Genomic DNA, 10690 nt, shown 5'->3' on the forward strand with positions numbered 1-10690 from the left:
TGTTACGATCATGGTTTGAGTCTCAAAGATGTTTGGTGATTTAGTTTGTGATATCGCTACCTAAATAAATGCTTCAGACATGTTGTTAATGGTATTCATACCTCTGCACGTCAATGTTTTACCTACTCTATTTATTTTTAAAATGTAATATTCAGCCTGCTGAACATTCTGTAATTGCAGACTATCAATCAGAACAGGTTATAAAGTAATCTACACTTCATTTCAATCTGCCAGAAAACATATATTTAGGTAGAAAGATCACAGATTACATCATAAAGCATGATTGTAATGTATGACGATTTTTCATTTTGTTATGGTAGTTAGATCGGATTTGACGCGTAACATTGTTATTGTGTCTTGACACGTGTTGATGAATTGGAATTGGAAGGGAGTATTCACTTTTGTGATGCCCTGTAGTTACGAGGTATACCCGGGGGCGGTATATCTCGGTTGGTAGAGTGACCGTGCCAGCAACTTGAGGGTTCCAGGTTCGATCCTAGTCACTGCCGTTGTATCCTTGGGCGAGACACTTCACCCACCTGCTCCCAGTGCCACCCACACTGGTTTAAATGTAACTTATATATTGGGTTTCACTATGTAAAAAGCGCTTTGAGTCACTAGAGAAAAGCGCTATATAAATACAATCCACTATTGTAGTGGATTGTCCGAAGCTTAAGCAGGCAACAAAAGTAGTTTAGTACAACACATTTATTTACCCATTATCAGAAGTGCAGGTTGAATTAAGTTGGCCGTGCAGACAGACCACATGTTACTCCGGAGCAAACAAGACACACACAAGCCAAAATCACTGTCGAGTTCCGGTCTTCTGCCATTTTTTATATGTCTCTTGTGCGTCATTGTTTTTTATCTAGTGCGTCACGATTGTTTTGTTTTGGTTTTGTCTGTTCCAAAACAACCTTGTATCTCTTAGTCATATTTGGAAAATGTAAACATTCTGTAGACAGGTTGGCATAACTCCATATTCACCTTTGTCCCACAACTGCTCCATTCAATGGCACAAAATAGAAGAGCATTGAAAATGAGCGGACATTCTTAAAAGACAAGAAATATAGGTCAAAAGGTCAGAAATTCTACGACACTATTAACACAGTAGTTAATACTATGATCAATGTTAATTAACTAAATGTGGGATATAAATAATAATGGAAGTGTTTGTATATAGTATATAATTGGTACAAAGGTGTAACTAACACGTGTACAAGGATATTTCACATGTCTTTACTGTGTATATAATAGAACTGTGTTTATGTTGTGTACAAGGTGTGTTTATAATATGTTGTGCAAAGGAAATTTCATACATTTTTGGAAGCTCGTCTTGTATTTGACATTGTTTATAGGGTTAGGCGCGATAGGATAGGATAGGATAGGTCTTTATTGTCATTGCAACAAGTACAACGAAACTATGTTTTCAGCACAAACCCGTTCAAGATTACAGAAACAAACAATGTACAGGGTTACAGAACAGGAACGCTGGTGGGTCGCCACGAGGCGCCCCGTAAAAGGTGGGAAAAAGGTAAAACGCCGGGGGAGAAGATGAGTAAAAAAATACAATCTAGACTGGGCTCCTAAGGGGGCCTAGTCTGGAGTGGGAAAAAACGTCCATGCCATGCACACATAAACACGTTACATTTAATCACGACAACTCGCAACAGGGGGGTGGGGGAGTTGGGTCCCTGGAGGTCGACTGCTGCTATGAAGCGCTGCCAGCCGTCCATCACCCCGATCATTTCCACGTCTGACGTTTAGATTTGGAGGACAGCGCAAAGAAAGAGGCTTCAAAAAAAGTGTAGACAAGACAAAAACAAAGTGTATATATATTTATATGTGGTTATAGTGTATATATATTTATATCTGTTATAGTGTATATATATTTATATGTGGTTATAGTGTATATATATTTATATGTGGTTATAGTGTATATATATTTATATCTGTTATAGTGTATATATATTTATATGTGGTTATAGTGTATATATATTTATATGTGGTTATAGTGTATATATATTTATATGTGGTTATAGTGTATATATATATTTATATGTGGTTATAGTGTATATATATATTTATATGTGGTTATAGTGTATATATATTTATATGTGGTTATAGTGTATATATATTTATATGTGGTTATAGTGTATATATATTTATATGTGGTTATAGTGTATATATATTTATATGTGGTTATAGTGTATATATATTTATATGTGGTTATAGTGTATATATATTTATATGTGGTTATAGTGTATATATATTTATATGTGGTTATAGTGTATATATATTTATATCTGTTATAGTGTATATATATTTATATCTGTTATAGTGTATATATATTTATATGTGGTTATAGTGTATATATATTTATATGTGGTTATAGTGTATATATATTTATATGTGGTTATAGTGTATATATATTTATATCTGTTATAGTGTATATATATTTATATGTGGTTATAGTGTATATATATTTATATCTGTTATAGTGTATATATATTTATATGTGGTTATAGTGTATATATATTTATATGTGGTTATAGTGTATATATATTTATATCTGTTATAGTGTATATATATTTATATGTGGTTATAGTGTATATATATTTATATGTGGTTATAGTGTATATATATTTATATGTGGTTATAGTGTATATATGTGTATTTGTGGTTATAGTGTATATATGTGTATTTGTGGTTATAGTGTATATATATTTATATGTGGTTATAGTGTATATATATTTATATGTGGTTATAGTGTATATATATTTATATGTGGTTATAGTGTATATATATTTATATCTGTTATAGTGTGTATATATTTATATGTGGTTATAGTGTATATATATTTATATCTGTTATAGTGTATATATATTTATGTGGTTATAGTGTATATATGTGTATTTGTGGTTATAGTGTATATATGTGTATTTGTGGTTATAGTGTATATATATTTATATGTGGTTATAGTGTATATATATTTATATGTGGTTATAGTGTATATATATTTATATCTGTTATAGTGTATATATATTTATATGTGGTTATAGTGTATATACATTTATATGTGGTTATAGTGTATATATATTTATATCTGTTATAGTGTATATATATTTATATGTGGTTATAGTGTATATATGTGTATTTGTGGTTATAGTGTATATATATTTATATGTGGTTATAGTGTATATATATTTATATGTGGTTATAGTGTATATATATTTATATGTGGTTATAGTGTATATATATTTATATGTGGTTATAGTGTATATATATTTTCTCATTGTGTTTTGCACACTCTTGGAGTCAACATGTACATAGTGTCATGTACATAGTGTATTCATGTACATAGTGTCATGTACATAGTGTATTCATGTACATAGTGTCATGTACATAGTGTATTCATGTACATAGTGTCATGTACATAGTGTCATGTACATAGTGTCATGTACATAGTGTCATGTACTGTATATAGTGTATGTGTGTGTGAATGGGTAAATGTGGAAATACTGTCAAAGCGCTTTGAGTACCTTGAAGGTAGAAAAGCGCTATACAAGTATAACCCATTTATCATTTATCATTATATAAACCCCCCCGCCCCCCATTTTCTGTGTATATTGTTTTTCAAATCAGCTGCCGTGTATACTGTGTATATGTACATCATTTATACATTTTTTAACGTAATTTTTTATATACATGTTACAGGTTATATATCTTTTGTTATTGAATGTATCAAATGTGATGAATATTTAACGGAAACAAGCCTTTTGGCTTTTTGTGCCATCCATTTGCCTTTTTAAAGCATTACATGTCACATTTAAGATGTCAATAAACTTCTCAATCAATCAGGTTGGTAAATGTCACAAATAAGGGTACATCTCCAAACATCTTGTATGGAACAAGACAAGATTGTGTTCACAGTTTCAGGGATCCTATTTACACAAATGATGTCATGTTTAATTGCAATTAAATGGACTATTTGACTGCATAAGTGGCTAATGGACACATTCTTACATGGCTGACACATTCTTGTGTGTTTACTGTGCTTCCAGCTGGACAATGAACCCTCGCAGTTTTTCATCCAGGAGGTCTCTGACATGGCTGCATTCATCTTTCCGTCTATCCTGACACTGAACATTCCTCCCCACAGCAGTCTGCTGCCACCTCTGCTTCACAGTAGCCAAGCTTTTGGGCAAAGTGCTGATCTGGTTTCCTCTAAACATGAAGACTTGCATTCAGACTTAGTCCAGATCATTTCTTTGCTTAGTCAGAATACTTCTGCTGGTGTTTGGTCGCCTCCATGCAGGCTGTGTTGTGCCTTTTTTACTAAGGAGTGGCTTCCCTTTGGCCACTTGGTGGATTGCTTCAGACTTGTCTTTCTGGAAGGTTCTCCTTTCTTCTTTTCACAACCCCCTTCAGTTCAGACAGCTGGAAGTTCTTGGAGGATTCCTGGTGGTTCCGAACGTTGTGCATGTACAGATGATGGCGGCCACTCTGCTCCGATGGGACTTTCACAGACAGGTGTGTGCCTTGCCAAACCATTTCACATCCACAGAATTGACCACAGGTGCGTTCCAATTAAGCGATACGACCCTCTTAAGGATGAGTGGAAACGTGATGAACCTCAGCTCAATTGTCAGCATTGTGGGAATAATAAAGAGACGACAAATAATGTCGTACTTGCAGGTTTTGTGTGTAGACTTTTTGAGAGGAAAATACTTTCATTGAAATGATTGAGGACAATCATAACACTGCGACAATGCCTCGGTTTTATATTACATGTTGCTAAAATGTCAGTGATTAGCAGGAGCCTGCACTGCAAAAAGTCAGTGTTCAAAAACAAGTGAGAAAAAAATACAAAAATGAGGGGTATTTTATTTGAACTAAGCAAAATTATCTGCCAATAGAACAAGAAAATTTGGCTTGTCAAGACTTTCCAAAACAAGTAAAATTAGCTAACCTCAATGAACCCAAAACAACTTAAAATAAGTATATTCTCACTAATAACAAGTGCACTTTTCTTGGTAGAAAAAACAAATATGAGACCTTTTTGCTCAATATGTTGAAAAATATTCTTAAATGAAGTAAATGCTAGTGCCATTATCTTGACATAATGATATGCACTCGGCATTACATTTCTTGAAACCAGCAAACTTATACTAAAAGCTAATTTATTGTTCTTAATGGAAAGGCAACAAGGCAAGCGCTTGTTACTCTCGGGGTCTCCTAGCCGCTCAGGCAAATTATATGGTCTAAAAATGCATTTTTCCATCGATAACATGACATCATCGCACCAAGTGCGTGCTCTTTCAGTCAATTAGTGTGCAAGGAATATATATATATATATATATATATATATATATATATATATATATATATATATATATATATATATATATATATATATATATATATATATTTACAGCCCGTCCCAGGACAATTTTTTTTTATTGTAATTTTGAAGAATTTACCTGAATGTGCATGAACTATTTCTGTTCAAAATTGTTTGAAATGTTAAATGTTTAAATATTAACTGTCAGTTTACTGTACTGTGCCAACTGTACTACTATATGAGTACCTATTTTCTATTGTTTCATTGAAAATAAAACAGCAAAGTCCATTTGGCTGTCATCTGTTTTAAATATGAGACACAATTGTGTCAAAGTCATGATTTTTTATTTCATGCTTGAAATAAGAAATGATGACTTTGAAAAAGTAGTTTTATACTTGTGAGTGTTGATGACACAACTTTGCACACTGCAAAAACTGAAATGTAAGTAAGATGAAATATGTCAAATAAGGGTGATATTTGCTTATTTTCTGTCTGATAAGATCATTCTTCTCACTAAGCAGATTTGATGTTAGAGTGTTTTACTTGTTTTACGTGTTTTGCTCCTAAATGATGTCAGTAAGATATTACAGCTTGTTGCTGAGATTTTATGACCTATATTGAGTAAAACATGCTTGAAACTAGAATATCAACTGTTGTGTCATCAACACTCACAAGTAGAAAACTACTTTTTTAAAGTCATCATTTCTTATTTCAAGCATGAAAAAACAAATCATGATGCCGAGTGCATATCATTATGTCAAGATAATGGCACTAGCATTTACTTCATTTAAGAACATTTTTCAACATATCTACCAAGAAAAGTGCTCTTGTTATTAGTGAGAATATACTTATTTTAAGCTATTTTTTGCTTCATTGATTGATTGAAACTTTTATTAGTAGATTGCACAGTACAGTACATATTCCGTACAATTGACCACTAAATGGTAACACCCCAATAAGTCATGATCCGTGGTCCGGATCATGTTGTTGTAATGTTCTGTTAGTTTTGGACTCCCCTAGTTCCTGTTTTTGTGCACCCTTGTTTGTTATCACGGTTCCTTATCATTTCCACCTGGCTCTGATTAGTGTTTGCCTGCTCACCTGCTTCGCGAGCACTAATCAGAGGCATTATTGAAGCTTGCTTTTGCCAGTCAGTCGTCCTGGCGTCATTGTTTGCCTCATGCCTCGCCACGTAAGTCTTGTTAGTTTCATGCCACAGTTCTCTTGAGTATTGCTTGTCCATAGTCCATGCTAACTGTTAGCTTCTGTTTCCTGCGCTAAGTTTTTGTGTTTTAGCTCCAAGTGCGATCAGCGCGTTGTGCCTTCGCCTTGCGTTCCTTTTTGTTTGTACCTCTTTGAGTTTTGGATAATCAAAACATGTTCCTACCCGCAAGTCCTGCCCGGAGTCGTCCGTTTGCATCCCGGGAGAACGAACCTCGCAGTAAGCTGCAACCAAACCGTGACGATAAGTTTTTCAACGTTAATCATTTCATGGTACAGATATATACTATCAGCATAATACAGTCATCACACAAGTTCGTCATCAGAGTTTATACATTAATTATTTACATTATTTATAGAGATGTCCGATAATATCGGTCTGCCGATATTATCGGCCGATAAATGCATTAAAATGTAATATCGGAAATTATCGGTATCGGTTTTTTTATTATCAGTATCGTTTTTTTTAAAGTTTTTTTTAAATTTTATTTATTTTTGTATTAAATCCACATAAAAACACAAGATACACTTACAATTAGTGCACCAAGCCAAAAAACCTCCCTCCCCCATTTATACAAAAGTGTTGTTTCTTTCTGTTATTAATATTCTGCTTCCTACATTATATATCAATATATATCAATACAGTCTGCAAGGGATACAGTCCGTAAGCACACATGATTGTGCGTGCTGCTGCTCCACTAATAGTACTAACCTTTAAACACTTCATTTTACTCATTTTCATTCATTACTAGTTTCTATGTAACTGTTTCTATATTGTTTTACTTTCTTTTTTATTCAAGAAAATGTTTTTAATTTATTTATCTTATTTTATTTGATTCATTTTTTTCAATTGTACCTTATCTTCACCATACCTGGTTGTCCAAATTAGGCATAATAATGTGTTAATTCCACGACTGCATATATCGGTTGATATCGGTATCGGTAATTAAAGAGTTGGACAATATCGGTATATCGGATATCGGCAAAAAGCCATTATCGGACATCCCTAATTATTTACAATCATTATTTACATTGAGGTTAGCTAATTTGACTTGTTTTGGAAAGTCTTGACAAGCCAAATTTTCTTGTTCTATCGGCAGATAATTTTGCTTAGTTCAAATAAAATACCCCTCATTTTTGTATTGTTTTTTTTCTTGTTTTTGAACACTGACTTTTTGCAGTGCAACAGTTGATATTCTAGTTTCAAGCATGTTTGACTCAATATAGGTCATCACATCTCAGCAACAAGCTGTAATATCTTACTGAGATCATTTAGGACCAAAACACTTAAAACAAGTAAAACACTCTAACATCAAATCTGCTTAGTGAGAAGAATGATCTTATCAGACAGAAAATAAGCAAATATCACCCTTATTTGACATATTTCATCTTACTTTTCACTTTTTGCAGTGTGCGTTTCCGCGTGGATAAGTGTATGTAAAATGTCAATAATGAATGAAAATGTCAATAATGAATGACAGGGCACTTCTTCTGAACTTTTACTGGAAATGTATTCTCGGCTGCTTTCCGCGTGGTCGATGACAGGAATATAATATAATGACCCGCAGCATTAGTGCTGGTCTTGTAAGGCGGAGGTCCTGGATTCCAATACTGGTCAAAGTTGATTTAAGACTGTATTTACATTTATGTTTCAATGTTTTTTTTGCACTTAAGAAATTATCACTGATGACGATTTATTTCCCATAAATTAGTTTTTAGTACAAAACATCAGGGGCCGTACTTATCAAGCTTCTTAGAATTACTCCTAAGAAGTCTGCTAAGAGTTGACTTAAGAGTAAATAAATTCTTCGCTGAAAGCTGCACTTAAAAGTTAGTTATCAAGCGTCTTACTCACACTTTCAGCGAAGTGTAGGACTGAATCTTAAGTGTCACACTCAGAGCTGAATTACGACATTACTATGTGCCGTAAACGCAATTTTAGGTGACGTCATTTCTGTGTCCATAGAAATGACCAATCACGGAAGGGAATCCGTTGTCTAAGAATAAAGAAATATCTTGGAAATATTTAAGTGGACAATGGGAGTGTATATTTTGACAATAAACTACAAAATAATACAAAACAAACTAGTCCCCGCCGGCACTCACGCTACCGCTCCCTCTCTTCTCTCGCCCACACACTCACTGACGTCACTCACCTCACGGCCACACACATACGCTACTGTCATAACATTTTCTTTCCAATTCATTAATTAGGCAACTAATTTGAAACTGGTGTGGGTGGCTCTATATATACTATCCCACTGCAGACACATGCAGAAATCAACAAGGAATCGAAAAGTATTAAATCTGTGACAAAAATAATATCCGCTCTGTCTAAACGATACCGTTTGATCAGCTGCTCGTCATCAAAAAAAAACAACATTGTTCCGTTCCCTGAACGTTGGCGCACGTCTCTCTCGCCTCAGTGCCATCCCCTGCTGGCAACTCCTAACCACTTAAGACACCTCTGAAGGTCTCTTAAATATCGTGGAGAGTAGGAGTGATTCTTAGACTTAAGAACGTTGATAAAAAGCTTTTATTCTTAAGTTTGAGAGTAGGACTAAATTTCGCAAATTCTCAGGACTTAAGTGTAAAATGGCACTCTAAGAAGCTTGATAAGTACGGCCCCCGGGCTGTGAATCTTTGGGCCTGGCACGGTTCCATTTAGAATCCATTCTCAATTCACAAGCAATACTTTTTGTTAATGAAGTGTGTGTGCCAGTTCTGTGAAGAACTACATTCCTCCATTAAATGTCATTCATTTCTATATGACTTGGAAGAAAACTGCTTTTGTTTTGAATGAAGGAAATAAGTTTATTTCGGTCATATAATCAACCATTTGGTGTGAGCAGTTTACCAGTACAGATTATACATATTTAACAATCATACACATTTACACACAAAAATGACTGAAAAAGAAATAGGCTGAAGCCAAAGCTTATATTTGCCTATCCTATTGTCACGATCCGTGGCCCGGATCATGTTTTTGGTATTTTTGGTTAGTTTTGGACTCCCTCAGTTCCTGTTTTGTGCACCCTTGAGTTTGTTTTAGTTGCCATGGTTGCTTATTATTTTCACCTGCCTCTGATTGGTGTTTGGGACGCTCACCTGTTCCCCGTTCACTAATCAGAGGCATTATTTAAGCCTGTCTTTGTCGGGCTGGCTTCATTGTTTGCTTCATGCCACAGTTACACAAGTGTTCCTTGTCTCCTAGTCTATGCTAAGTGTTAGCCTTAGCGTCCAGTGCGATCGACACGTTTTTCCCCTGACTTGTTTTCCGTTTTTGGTTTTTGATTTCGACAATAAGTCGTGTTCCTACCTGCACGCCTTGTCCGGAGTTGTCCGTCTGCATCCTGGGGGAACGAATCCCGCAGTAAGCTGCAACAACCCCCCCCCCCTCCGCCGTGACACCGATACCTTCACTGAAAATGAGATTACCTGGAACAGGGGTCACCAACATTTTTGAAAGCAAGAGCTACTTCTTGGGTAGTGATTAATGCGAAGGGCTACCAGTTTGATACACACTTAAATAAATTGCCAGAAATAGCCAATTTGCTCAATTTACCTTTAACTCTGTTATTATTAATAATTAATGATATTTACACTTAATTGAACAGTTAAAAAGAGGAGAAAACATGAAAAAAATGACAATTAAATTTTGAAACATAGTTTATCTTCAATTTCGACTCTTTAAAATTCAAAATTCAACCGAAAAAAAGAAGAGAAAAAGTAGCTAATTCGAATCTTTTTGAAAAAATTTAAAAAAGAATTTATGGAACATCATTAGTAATTTTTCCTGATTAAGATTAATTTTAGAATTTGGATGACATGTTTTAAATAGGTTCAAATCCAATCTACACTTTGTTAGAATATATAACAAATTGGACCAAGCTATATTTCTAACAAAGACAAATCATTATTTCTTCTAGATTTTCCAGAACAAAAATTTTAAAAGAAATTCAAAAGACTTTGAAATAAGATTTAAATTTGATTCTACAGATTTTCTAGATTTGCCAGAATCATTTTTTTGCATTTTAATCATAATAAGTTTGAAGAAATATTTCACAAATATTCTTCGTCGAAAAAACAGAAGCTAAAATGAAGAATTAAATTAAAATGTATTTA

At 34.1% G+C, this 10690-nt stretch overlaps 1 protein-coding gene across 1 annotated transcript in view; it reads left to right on the forward strand.

Moving 5' to 3' along the window:
- The window catches only part of LOC133658144 (intraflagellar transport protein 80 homolog), a 97592-nt gene extending 92591 nt beyond the window's left edge, over positions 1 to 5001 (forward strand). Inside the window, exon 18 of the mRNA XM_062059805.1 lies at positions 4065 to 5001. The gene's annotated coding sequence lies outside the window, so the exon portion shown is untranslated. The remainder of the gene's footprint in view (positions 1 to 4064) is intronic.
- Positions 5002 to 10690: the final 5689 nt, after the last annotated feature.

Source organism: Entelurus aequoreus, linkage group LG10 (genome assembly GCF_033978785.1).
Source record: "Entelurus aequoreus isolate RoL-2023_Sb linkage group LG10, RoL_Eaeq_v1.1, whole genome shotgun sequence".
Classification (NCBI taxonomy): Eukaryota; Metazoa; Chordata; class Actinopteri; order Syngnathiformes; family Syngnathidae; genus Entelurus; species Entelurus aequoreus.